Raw genomic sequence first — 11438 nt, forward strand, 5'->3', positions numbered from 1 at the left:
TTCATAGCTGCAATTTTGCTACTTTATGAATGGTGATGTAAATGTCTGTGTTTTCACACCTGGGAAACAGCAGTTCACCCCACAAAGGGGTCATGACTCACGGCTACAACACTTGGAAAACAACAAATGGATAGTTATTACTCCAGAGAATGAAGTGGCTGGAGTGATTAGCCCAGCGCTTAAGAGCATTTGGTGCTCCTGCAGAAGACCCACAATTGGTTTGCAGTACCCACACTAGGAGTCACACAGCTGTCTGTAATGTTAGCTCCAGGGGATCTGACACCCTCTTATAGACTCTGCAGGCAGGGCACACATGTGGTGCTCCTACCTACACTCTTGAAAAGACACACCCATACATCATCAAAGAATTACTGGTACCTCTACGTCTGTTATATCAGGTGCAATGCTGATACAGGACAGTATATGATTCTATTATGAAAACAGTATTATGGCACAGGATACACTTCTGGCATAATACAGCTGTAAATATAATCAGGTAGCTGGGTCCAGTGGCAAAGGCCTGGGATCTCAGGTACTTCAGAGGCTGAGGCAGGAGGATTTCAAATTCAGGGTCTGTTGACAAACATAGTGAAGTCAAGACAAGCCTGGGCACCTTAGTGAAGCCCTGTCTTAGAGAAAAAGTGGAGTTGCAGAGATGGCTCAGTGGTTAGGGGCACTGGAAGCTCTTCCAGAGACTCTGGGTTAATTCCCGAGCATCCACATGGAGGCTTTCAACGATAGAAAGGTGTACCTCAGGGGTTAAGAGTATCTGCTGATCTTGCAGAGAACCTGAGTTTAGTTTCCAGCATCTCTATCAGATGGCTCACAACCCCTTGTAACTCCTGTTCAAGGGCACCTGAACCCCTCGCTGGCCTCCCTGGGCACCAGGCATGCATGCGCTACACAGACAAAACAAGATACATAATAAATAATATATAATAGTAACTAAAAAATTAAAAATAACCAATCAATCAATCAATAAGATGTAATTCTCAAAATATATAAGAATAAAAAATAAAAGAGGGCTGATGTACAGATTAGGGCTTGGGCCGCTTCTCCACTGTACCAGATTTAGTCTTCAGTACTGAAAAAAAAAATCCCACCAGGAAAATGGATGTGCCGAAACTATCCAAAGGAAGGCTTCACATAATTATGACGTCCAAGAATTTTAACTCTAAGACAAAAACACAGAAAGGAAGACCCTCCCCAGATATTAGATGTAGAGACAATAGAAATCATCCAGAAAATATGAAAATCTTAACCTAGCACATCTACAACCTAAAGGAAACAGACTTATAAGTAGTGGGGATGTACACGAAGGAACATCTTTTTAACCAATGGTACAACAACAACACACAGTCTACGTGCAAATAAACAGAACCGGCTCCCAAGGAATGACACTGTAGGGTTGTCCTCTGGTCCCCACATAAACAAGGAATGACACTGTAGGATTGTCCTCTGGTCCCCACATAAACAAGGAATGACACTGTAGGGTTGTCCTCTGGTCCCCACATAAACAAGGAATGACACTGTAGGGTTGTCCTCCGGTCCCCACACACACCTGTGCATTCGCACTCCTGAAAAGATGCTAAACATTATTCATCATAAATATGAAAATAAAAACAATGAGATGTCCTCACATATCTAAGGAACTGGACAAAGGACTGTGGATGTGGCTCAGATCGAAGAAGGCTTGCCTAGCAAGCAGGCATCTCTGGTTCTGTTCTAGCATCACATGCACATGAATGAATGAATGAATGAATGAATGAATGAATGAATGAATGAATAGCCTACTCCTGGGTGGCCTTAGGATTCAGATGTGCGTACACGGTGGAAAGAGAAAACCACCTCTTAGAAGCAGACCTCTGGTGTTACAGCCATTCCTAGGAACGTGTGCACCTCTATGTGTATATGACACAGAACTAAAATAAATATAATAAAAAAATAAAAGAACGCATACACATTCAATTTATAATACTTTCAATCCCCACTTGGTTTACTGAGATATGACTTCAGCGTAAGTTGGGAAATCCATCTATCGGGAAAGATCACTACTGGGCCCTTTGAAACAACTGAATGAAATCATCAATCTACTATATCAAGAAGCCCAAGTGGAGACATCACCCAACATCTAGACTCTTTACAGGGAAAACTAAAATTGGGACAAAAAAAAATATGGAGACAATTGCAGAGTTCTAGGTAGGTGCACATAGACGGCAGGCATTTCTGTCAGGCAGCCTGGGGCAGCATAGGAAGATACTGAATTGTGGTGAGATGGGGCTTGCGGAGGAAGGATGCTATGCTCTAGAGACCTGGTCTCCTGTTTCCACTGATGAAAAAGTCAGAAGTCAGACCTCACTGATAAGGACCTAAAGGCTCACTGACTCTCTACGTTCTTCATAGGACATCTTATCTAAGAAGACAAACGAACTGTCATCACTGAGAGCCAGGTGATGCCTTCCTGAAGACATTCCCACCAAGTATAACAAAATATGTAAGGAATTAGGCTGTTTTTACTTCTGGCTAAAACAGAGGTTCTCTGTCTGTGGTTGTGACCCATTAAGGATCGAGTGACTCTTTCAATGAGGTCACATATCAGATACTTACATTATGATTCACAATAGTAGTAAAATTACAGCTATGAGGTAGCAACAAAAAAAAAAAAACCTTATGGTTGAGGGTTACTACAACATGAGGGACTACATGAAATGGTCACAGCATTAGGAAGGTTCAGAACCACTGGGCTAAAGTAACGTATAACTTAGGTTCTCTAGCATGCTGCTTTCCTATCCTAGAAGATACCCCTCATAAAGCTACCTTAAACTTTGTATGTTGAGAAAAAGCCTTTACAATTTTGTTTCTAGAGAAGACACTTGGTATTTATTGATGGGTACCAGAGGAAGGTATTAAGGTGCCCTAATCTTCAGAAATAAGGAGCCACAGGCACAAAGGCTCAAATCAGGGTATCTCTTCTTTATCTTTCCTTCCTCATCTTCCCCCTACCCAGGTCCTGGGAAAGTTGCCTGGGCCTGTTCCTCTTTGCTCTGAGCCTGAAGTAAGTCAGCCTTGCAGGTGGAGAGGAATCTTCATTTATCCAAGAGCTAATTTGATTTTTAACTGAACAGAGGGGGTAATGATGTTTTTCTCCAAAACAGGGGCATGAGACCTAAAATCAACAGCGACAGTCCAATCGACCTTGTGAGACCTTAGGATGCAAACTCAACATGGTGGCTTCAGCTGGACGATGCTAAACAAGCACGCTGCCCAACAGACCCAGAGTGTACACAGCCATGTAGAGCGTGGTGATAACTAAGGAAAGCCAGGACGAGGGACGATGATGCACTTCCTGGACCCAGCCAACAGCCCGGGGAAGGAGCTGGGGGGCGGGGGAAGGCCTCTGAGACATTGGCTAGGTGCCGGGACTACCACTCCACACCAGCAGAGGGCACCAGCTCCATGGCACCGCCTGGTCCTTCTCCACTATGTGCCCTGGACACAGGGATCTAGCGAGTGGTGCTCGGAAAAGAGGCCATGGGCCTGAAGCCACAGAAGGCTACGGTGCTGGCTCCGCCTCCACTCCGCAGGCCTCCTGCTGCGCTCGCCCAAGCCTCAAAGCCTTTAATTTTTAACATTACAAAACAACATTCTTTTAGAAGTATTTTAAGTCTTCTCTGTGTATACGTGTGCCTATGCGTGTATGTTATGTGTGTGCAGAGACTAGAAAAAAGTTATCAGTAGCCTGGAGCTGGAGTTTACAGGCAGCTGTAAGCCACTCACGGTGGGAACCAAAACAAACATGGGTCTTCTGGAAGAACAGCAAACATTCTTAATCACTGAGCTGTCTCTCCAGCACCACAAAGTACACTCTGCCCAATGTTAGAGGTGTGTGTGTGTGTGTGTGTGTGTGTGTGTGTGTGTGTGTATTTCTTAGCAACCTGAGAAGTGTAACTTGAGAGCCATTAAGATCCTATGTATTCCCACTGACAAGAAACTGTGAGTCTCCCTTGGAAAGCCCGTTTCCTATCTGTGTGTTCTACTCTCTCTTCTGAAGCACTTTTCTATTTTTTTTTTTTAAAGGATCCAACTTGGCCTCACACCTGGCTTGCTCTGAAATTAATTTCTTTGTTGAAGCCACAAATCCTGCTTTTGCCTGTGGTGTGTGTGTGTGTGTGCATGGGGTCTGAAAAGAATTCCCCAGGCAGCAGCCAGTGTGGAGTGAGGCTGTGTTCCTAGCATTAGTGACAGCCCAACTGCATCAGACACTGTAGGATGAGAGAAACTGTTAGAACCCAGATCAGACTTCTGCTCAGGCCACCGTAGCTGCAGCAGCCCCTCCTCTCTCATGGTCACTGTAAGAAATAAATTGCTGTGGTCCATTTTCTGTATGCTCTGAACTCCCTAGGCCCCCTCTCCTCTAACAGGTGGCTGGCAGTTTGCAGAGTTGCAAAGCTACAGTCAGCCTTCCTTGTGACTGAAGCTGCAAACAGAAAAGGGGCGGTCTCAACCATGAATATTTCTTAGAGCAGGCTTTGCTTCTTGAAGTAATCTGATGGGGAATTTGGGAAATAATTTCGACGCCAGAATTCGGGAAGGAGAACTGTGAAAAGCCGTCTCTGGGACATGGCGCAGTTGTTGTTCACACAAACTCACAGTGGCTGGAGATTCGTGAACAAGATCAAGCTAGCCAACGTTCTGGCATGGATGGAAGAGCAGGTGATAAGGCCTTGTTCCCATCTGAGGAGCTAATGGCTTGATAGCTGCTGAGATGGAGAACCATTCTTCCATGAGGAGGGGACACCCCAGGTAGTTACCAGTGTTCAAGTGAGTGACCCCACAACTGTGCACGTATACTAACTGGACTATACTTAGTTTGAAATTTCATGAGCAAATTATATACTCTACATGAGAAACTATAAAGAGGGGAACCCAAATCAGAAGAAAATGATAATCAATCAGAGAGAGAGAGAGAGAGAGAGAGACAGAGAGAGAGAGACAGAGAGACAGAGAGAGACAGAGACACTCAAAGTCAATAGATTTTTTGAGAACCCCTAAGAGGTATAATTAAAAAAATAAAATAAGCCAGGAGGTTGTGACACACACCTTTGATCTCAGCACTCAGAACTGGGGGGTGGGTGGGGGTGGTGGGGAGAACAGGGGAATCTCTGAGTTCAAGGCCATCCTATTCTACAGAGTAAGTTACAGGCCAACCAGGGCTACACAGAGAAACCCTGTCTTGAAAAACCACAGAAAAGTCACCAGGTGGTGCAAGCCTTTAATCCTGGCATGGCACTCAGGAGGCAGAGGTGGGTAGATCTCTGTGAATGTGAAGCAGGCCAGGGCTCCAAAGTGAGACCCCTGTCTCCAAAAAAGACAACAACAACAAAACAACAACAACAAAAAACAAAAAAACAAACAAAAAACAAAACCAAAAAAATAAAAAACCAAACAAGCCCTAACTAACCAACCAACTAAACAAAAAAAACAACCATGAAAAAGAGAATAAAAAATGAATAAGAAGCATTAGTTAGCATCCAGAAACCTCACCACATACCCTTCAGGGATTCAAAGCAGGGACAGTCACACCTCTCAACCCAATCAAACTGATGGTTTAGTTCACATATCTGGTTCTTGAAAATGACATCCCTCACTTTCCATTTCTCTTTATTTAAAGGGGTTTTGGTTCCAGCTTTGGAGATCAAACCCAGGGCTTTGAGCACGTTAGGCAAGTGTGCTTACCACCAAGCTAAACCTTCAACCCCTAAGGGAAAGGTTGAAGGCTAACTTTACCGGGTGAAACAAATTCTTCCCCAAGACTTTAGATGCCAACATCGTCATCAGTAAGTTGGTAAGTTTGGTCAAAACAAAATCATTTTGTCCCTCCAGAAGTTACTTACACACTTACAAACACACACACACACACACACACACCCCTTTCACTTCAGTCGAGGGTTGGGAGGATGAGCAAGCACACAAATTTGTGCAAGAACCCCCAACTGTTTGAGGCACAGGCTGCATGCTGGAAGTGTTAACAAACATTTAATATAAAAACTCTTATAAAAACATATCCAACCATTTAAAACAATACACTAGAAACATTAGTTTTTGTTGTTGTTGGTTTTGGTTTTGTGAGAGAGGGTTTCTCTGTGTAGCCCTGGCTGTCCTGAAACTTGCTGTGTTGACCTGGCTGGCCTTGAACTCACAGAGTCTGCCTCTGCCTCCTGAGTGCGGAAATACTGTTCATCCTGCGACACCACCACTACTTTCTTATTTATTTGTATGCTTATTTATATTATCTTTAAATTAGACCTTTTCGTGCCTCTCAAAGAACTTACTGACTTTGACTCTCTTTTTTTTTTTCATTCATTAATTATTTTACTTGGTTTTGGTGCTGGCATCAAGGGCGTGTGACATCACATCAGGGTAAATATTAAAGTTTTTTTTTTTATGTTGGCCAACAGAATCCTACTACTGTTAATTTCCTGGCTTTGATATACTGTGATTCTGAGAAACAGCATTTTTATTTTCAGAACACAAATCCTGAGTTATTTGTGGTAAAATATTACAGGTGAATTTGCAGGGGTCTCTGTTACAAAATGGAGTAAATTAGGTGGTTTAAAACTACAGAAATTCTGTTAGGGATATGGGTTGACTGGTTGCATGCTTGCTTAGCATGTACAGAGCCCTGGGGTCCATCTCTAGCAACACAGAAAATCTGGTGTGGTGGAGCATACTTGTAATACCAGAACATGGGAGGTGAAAGCAGGACATGGGAGGTGAAAGCAGGACATGGGAGGTGAAAGCAGGGGCATTAGAAGTTGAAGGTCATCTACACAGTGATTTCTCAGTTAGCGCTCAGTCCTTGAGACACTGTCTCAAAAAAACTCAACCAACTCCAGTAACACACCAAAACCTCTAAGAATTGTATTGCCTCACACTTTTTGAGGTAAGGTTCGTCAGCTTCACACTCTCCATCAGGGAACCCCTGGCCTGGCCCCTTCAAAGCCCCGGATTTGCTGAAAATCTTGTGTCTTTTCCTTGTAGCTCCAATATCTGCCTTGATTATCTTATCATTCTCCCCGTGTTCGGGTCTCCAAGGGGTTATCCTTAGAATGCCTAAATTAAATCTACATCAATCTGTTTTTGTCAGCTTTTGAGGTATTAGAGGTCAGGACTCTGATATATTTGTTTAGCCCGGGAGTTACGTATCAACACTCCAGCCGACTGTAAAGACCTCTTTTATTGATATGCAAGGGCAATCTTTGTCCATGCAGTTACCTAACAGCCAAGAAAAAAGGCGAGTTTCAAAGGATTATACCCCAGAAATGGAACATCAAAGATCTCTCTGCTCTAGGCGGTGAACTCACACGAAGGGCTTAGACACAAATACTCGGTGTGTCCACACCTGCCTGTTTCTCTGTGGGTTCTCCTGCTTCTCGGCCTCACAAACATGAATATAAATATATAATTATATCTCTACCCTTTACATTCTCAGGTATCCAACCCTCAGGACGCCTACGCGTTGTTTTCTCTTTGTATCTGGGAGGCCTCACAAGCACCCGCTCCTCCGAGGTCTCCAGCTAACCATCTCTGTGGTCCCTCTACTTACTTCGAAGTCGGAAAAAGCCGGATCAAGTCAGCAGGATTGCCTGTGGATCCAGCCGGAGCAAGCGTTAAAGGATTCAGTCTAAGTAGTAATTTTTCTTTTTCTTTAAAAAAAAAGAAAAAGTTAAATAGTTAAAATATAAGTACCGCAAAGTGTCTTGGCTCAAAAAGTTAAGTCCAAACAGCCCATGACACAGGATGCAAACTGGTTCTGGTGTGTCAGGGCATGAGGGAGGAAAAGGGGAAGAAAAATGAAGCGAACATACAACCTCCTCAAATAACAAAGAAAAAATAAATGCATACAAGAGGGGAGAAAACGCCGAAGACTTGCTGACTCACCGCCCCGGGGTTCCAGGTTGGTCCTTAATATATGGCAGCTGGAACTGGGCAGAAAAAAAATCCTACGGTGCCATGTGATTGGCCAATGCGTCACTTCCTCTCATTGGTCCAGGGGGTGGCTTTTGGCGAAAGGAAGAAGGATGTGATTGATGTCAGAGGTTGGGTGTGGCTTTGAGCTCTCAGTTCCTGGTATTCTACAGATAGCGGATATTGCAGTGAATCTCGGTGTAGGGTTCCGGATGAACCCCGGATACGGGATCTCCGAGGTTTCTGACTGTACGCTATCCCTCCAGCATCTCCCTGATGAGATGGATGGGAAGCTAAGATGGATCCTTTCACCCTCTTTGCATGTTGTTATTTTATTTATTCCATCACTATCTAGTATTTAAGAGGAGCGTATAAATGAGGGTAGGCAGGCTAGCTGTCTCGGCCGGTCCCCATTATAAAGTCCAGGCTGGCTTTGAACTCGGGCTCGTCCGGCCTCAGCCTTCGGAGCACTAGGACTACAGACGTGTACAACACTTGTGGCAAAATTTCAAGTTCTAACTGTGATTACCAAGAAGACTCTTCTTTTTCCTGGCTTAGACTGCCCACTGTCAAAATTTGGCAATATTTGACAATATTAAGCGGGGGAGGGGCCAGCCAGTGAGAAGTCTCAGCTGGTTGCACTTGACATCAAGCCTTGAAGACCTGAGTTCAATTCCTAAGACCCACATGATGAAAGGAGAAAACGTACTCCTGCAAGTTGTTCTCCGATCCACCCACTTAAACACACGTTACAGATGGGCAAATAAATGTAATAAATTAAAAAAAATATAAGTGGTAAATCCCAGAAATCAGGAACTCGCCAGTATTAATTGACCTTAATATGTATAGATAATGTGCCTCTAATTTATTATGTTATTATTATTAATAATAATTTGTTATGCCTAATGTATAGATTAAGCTTCTGTAGGTGTACATATGGAAAAACTATACAGGGTTCCATCTTATCTGAGTCTCATCCATTGGACAGCTTCAAATGGACATGGAAGATCAATGTCAACATATATATATATATATATGTGTGCGGTTGCTTTTATTTGTGTGTGTGTGTGTGTGTGTGTATGTGTATGTGTGTATATACATACACATATATGTGTATATATAAATGTATATATACACATATATATGTATGTATATATGGAAGGTGGTCAGGTTTTTATATCAACTTTATATTGATCAAAGCTGCCACACCCATATATATATTTGTTTCGTTTTTTAAATTTTTTTAAAGCATGGCTGGCTGGGTGTGGAACATAAGCATGGTCCTTGAGCATGTCACACAACTGCTCCATCACCCTGTCACCTGTCCAGTCTGGTCCAGTGTTGTTATTATTGTGGCACGCCTCCCCCCACATCTCCCCCCAGAATTGCTACAAAGCCTGAGAGCCTGAGTCTGATGTGGGGACTCACTTGGTGGAAGGACAGAACTGACTCTCCTAAGCTGTCCTCTGACCACCACACATAGACGTGGGGATGCACGCGCGCAGCACGCATGCACGCACGCATGCACGCCAAACAGGAAAGGTATCATTTAAAATGATCTCTTCTTTCAGCATGAGCGTTTGGTGTTTTTCTTTTGGACTTCTTTATTGGGTTATTTTCTAGTTTACAAAGATTTGGGAGTACAAAAATCTGGGATTACAGAGAGATATTCTGTTTTTGTATTTCCCTCCTTTGAGTCTACTGAGAGGACCATCGTGGTGCATGATGGGAGGAGTCGCAGTCGCCGAGGGTACCCAGAACACTTGGCTGATTTCAGCAGACAGCTGCAGGTGGGAGCAGTTCCTCGGTGGTGGTTCCAGATGCCAGGTGATTCTAGAGTGCTGAATCCTGGGTTAAGAATCTAGAACAGTGTTCTCAACCTGACTGCTGCTGCTGTCCTCTCAGGCAGTTCTCCATGTTGTGGGGACCCTAACCATAAGATGATTTTCCTTCCTATGTCGTAACTACAATTTTGCTACTGTTATTAATTATCATGTAAATATCTAATGGGCTGGATATTTGATATTTGACCTCTGTGAATAGGTCATTCAACATTTCCCATAGGGGTCAAGACCCACAGGTTAACACAGGTCTAGGAAATATGACTACATCTCCTCCACCACTATGATCCCACACAGTCCACAAGTATTTATCTACTTTAAGAAAACTTTTATTTATTTCTTCATGAAAGTAAAGAGTAATTTTTACTTAAAGAGTAAGTGAGAGTAATTTTCAGGAGTCAGTGCACTCCTTCCATGTGTTGGTCCCAGGAATTGAATTCAGGATTTTTGGCAAGCACTGGCCCTCCACAGCATTTGTGACTTCTCTCAGATTTACATGGAACCTCGTCAGGTGATGACATAGCTTATTCCTTTATGTGGTTTATGGCATCTCTAGCTATATGAAATTGAGATTGTGTATGGACACTCCTTGTGTCCTCCAGATCTCTTGCTGTGAGGTTCGTGCCTGATGCCACAAGAGTTCTGATATTATCAGCTGGTGTGGACCATTTTTCAATCAGGAGATGCTGTGAAAACCTGCAATGAGAAAGACTTCTGTGGTGCCCAGTCTAGTTCAGAAATGCACAGGTGTGACAGTGTTCTCTTTTATTCTGTGGCCACGGAGGTGTGTCTAGCCTGTGGCCTGAAGACCACTTGGATTTAGGGACAGCTGTGAACGTGACTCATTATAAAATTGTGAACTTAACACACTTCACACACACACACACAAACACATGCACTCGTGTGTGCACAAACACACAAAATTAAAATAAAAAAATGAATTCAGAGGAAAATAGAAAAATTAAATAAAGCAATACAGTCTGGAAACTTTCTGATATTATGAAAATTTCATCCAAATGATTATCAAACTAGGAACCCTAAGTAGGAAAAAATGAAGATAATACTTTCACATATGGGCTAATAGAGTCCAAAGGTAGAGGGAAAAATCTAGAGTGTCATTTTGTAAACGTGATGTTTACAAAAGATCAGAATACTTTTCCTAAAATTTATTTGCTTACATTGCAATATCAGCCCCTTCCCTCCTCCCAGGTCCCCACCCTCACACAGTTTCTGCCTCCCATTCTCCCCTCACCTTCTCATCTGAGAAGTGGGAACCCCGCTCCAAACCCCAGGTATCAGAACTGCCTGGGACAAAACAAATCCCAGATACAGGTGTGGTGATACACACCTTTAATCTTGGCCACACCTTCTGCTGGAGACCTATGTAAGGAGATTGGAAGAAGGAAGACTCACTCTTTTTTTGCCACTTGTGTTTACTTGCCAGCACATCTGTTGGAACTTACTTCTACAGAAGGCCAGCTGAAACACCTAGCCTTGTGGGACTGAGCAACTACTAGATCCTTGGACTTCCCTTTGGGAGTTGGACTATAGGCTGTCAGTCATCATGATGAATTCCCTCAGTATAGAGAGACATTCCATATGTTCTGTGACTCTTGAGGACCCTAACTA

At 43.3% G+C, this 11438-nt stretch overlaps 1 protein-coding gene across 1 annotated transcript in view; it reads right to left on the bottom strand.

The window, feature by feature from the left end:
• LOC114636351 (NACHT, LRR and PYD domains-containing protein 4C-like) overlaps positions 1-7996 on the bottom strand; it is a 38825-nt gene extending 30829 nt beyond the window's left edge. Inside the window, exon 1 of the mRNA XM_028784483.1 lies at positions 7942-7996. The gene's annotated coding sequence lies outside the window, so the exon portion shown is untranslated. The remainder of the gene's footprint in view (positions 1-7941) is intronic.
• Between the last annotated feature and the right edge of the window lie 3442 nt (positions 7997-11438).

Source organism: Grammomys surdaster, unplaced genomic scaffold, assembly GCF_004785775.1.
Source record: "Grammomys surdaster isolate TR1022 unplaced genomic scaffold, NIH_TR_1.0 123593, whole genome shotgun sequence".
Lineage (NCBI taxonomy): Eukaryota > Metazoa > Chordata > Mammalia > Rodentia > Muridae > Grammomys > Grammomys surdaster.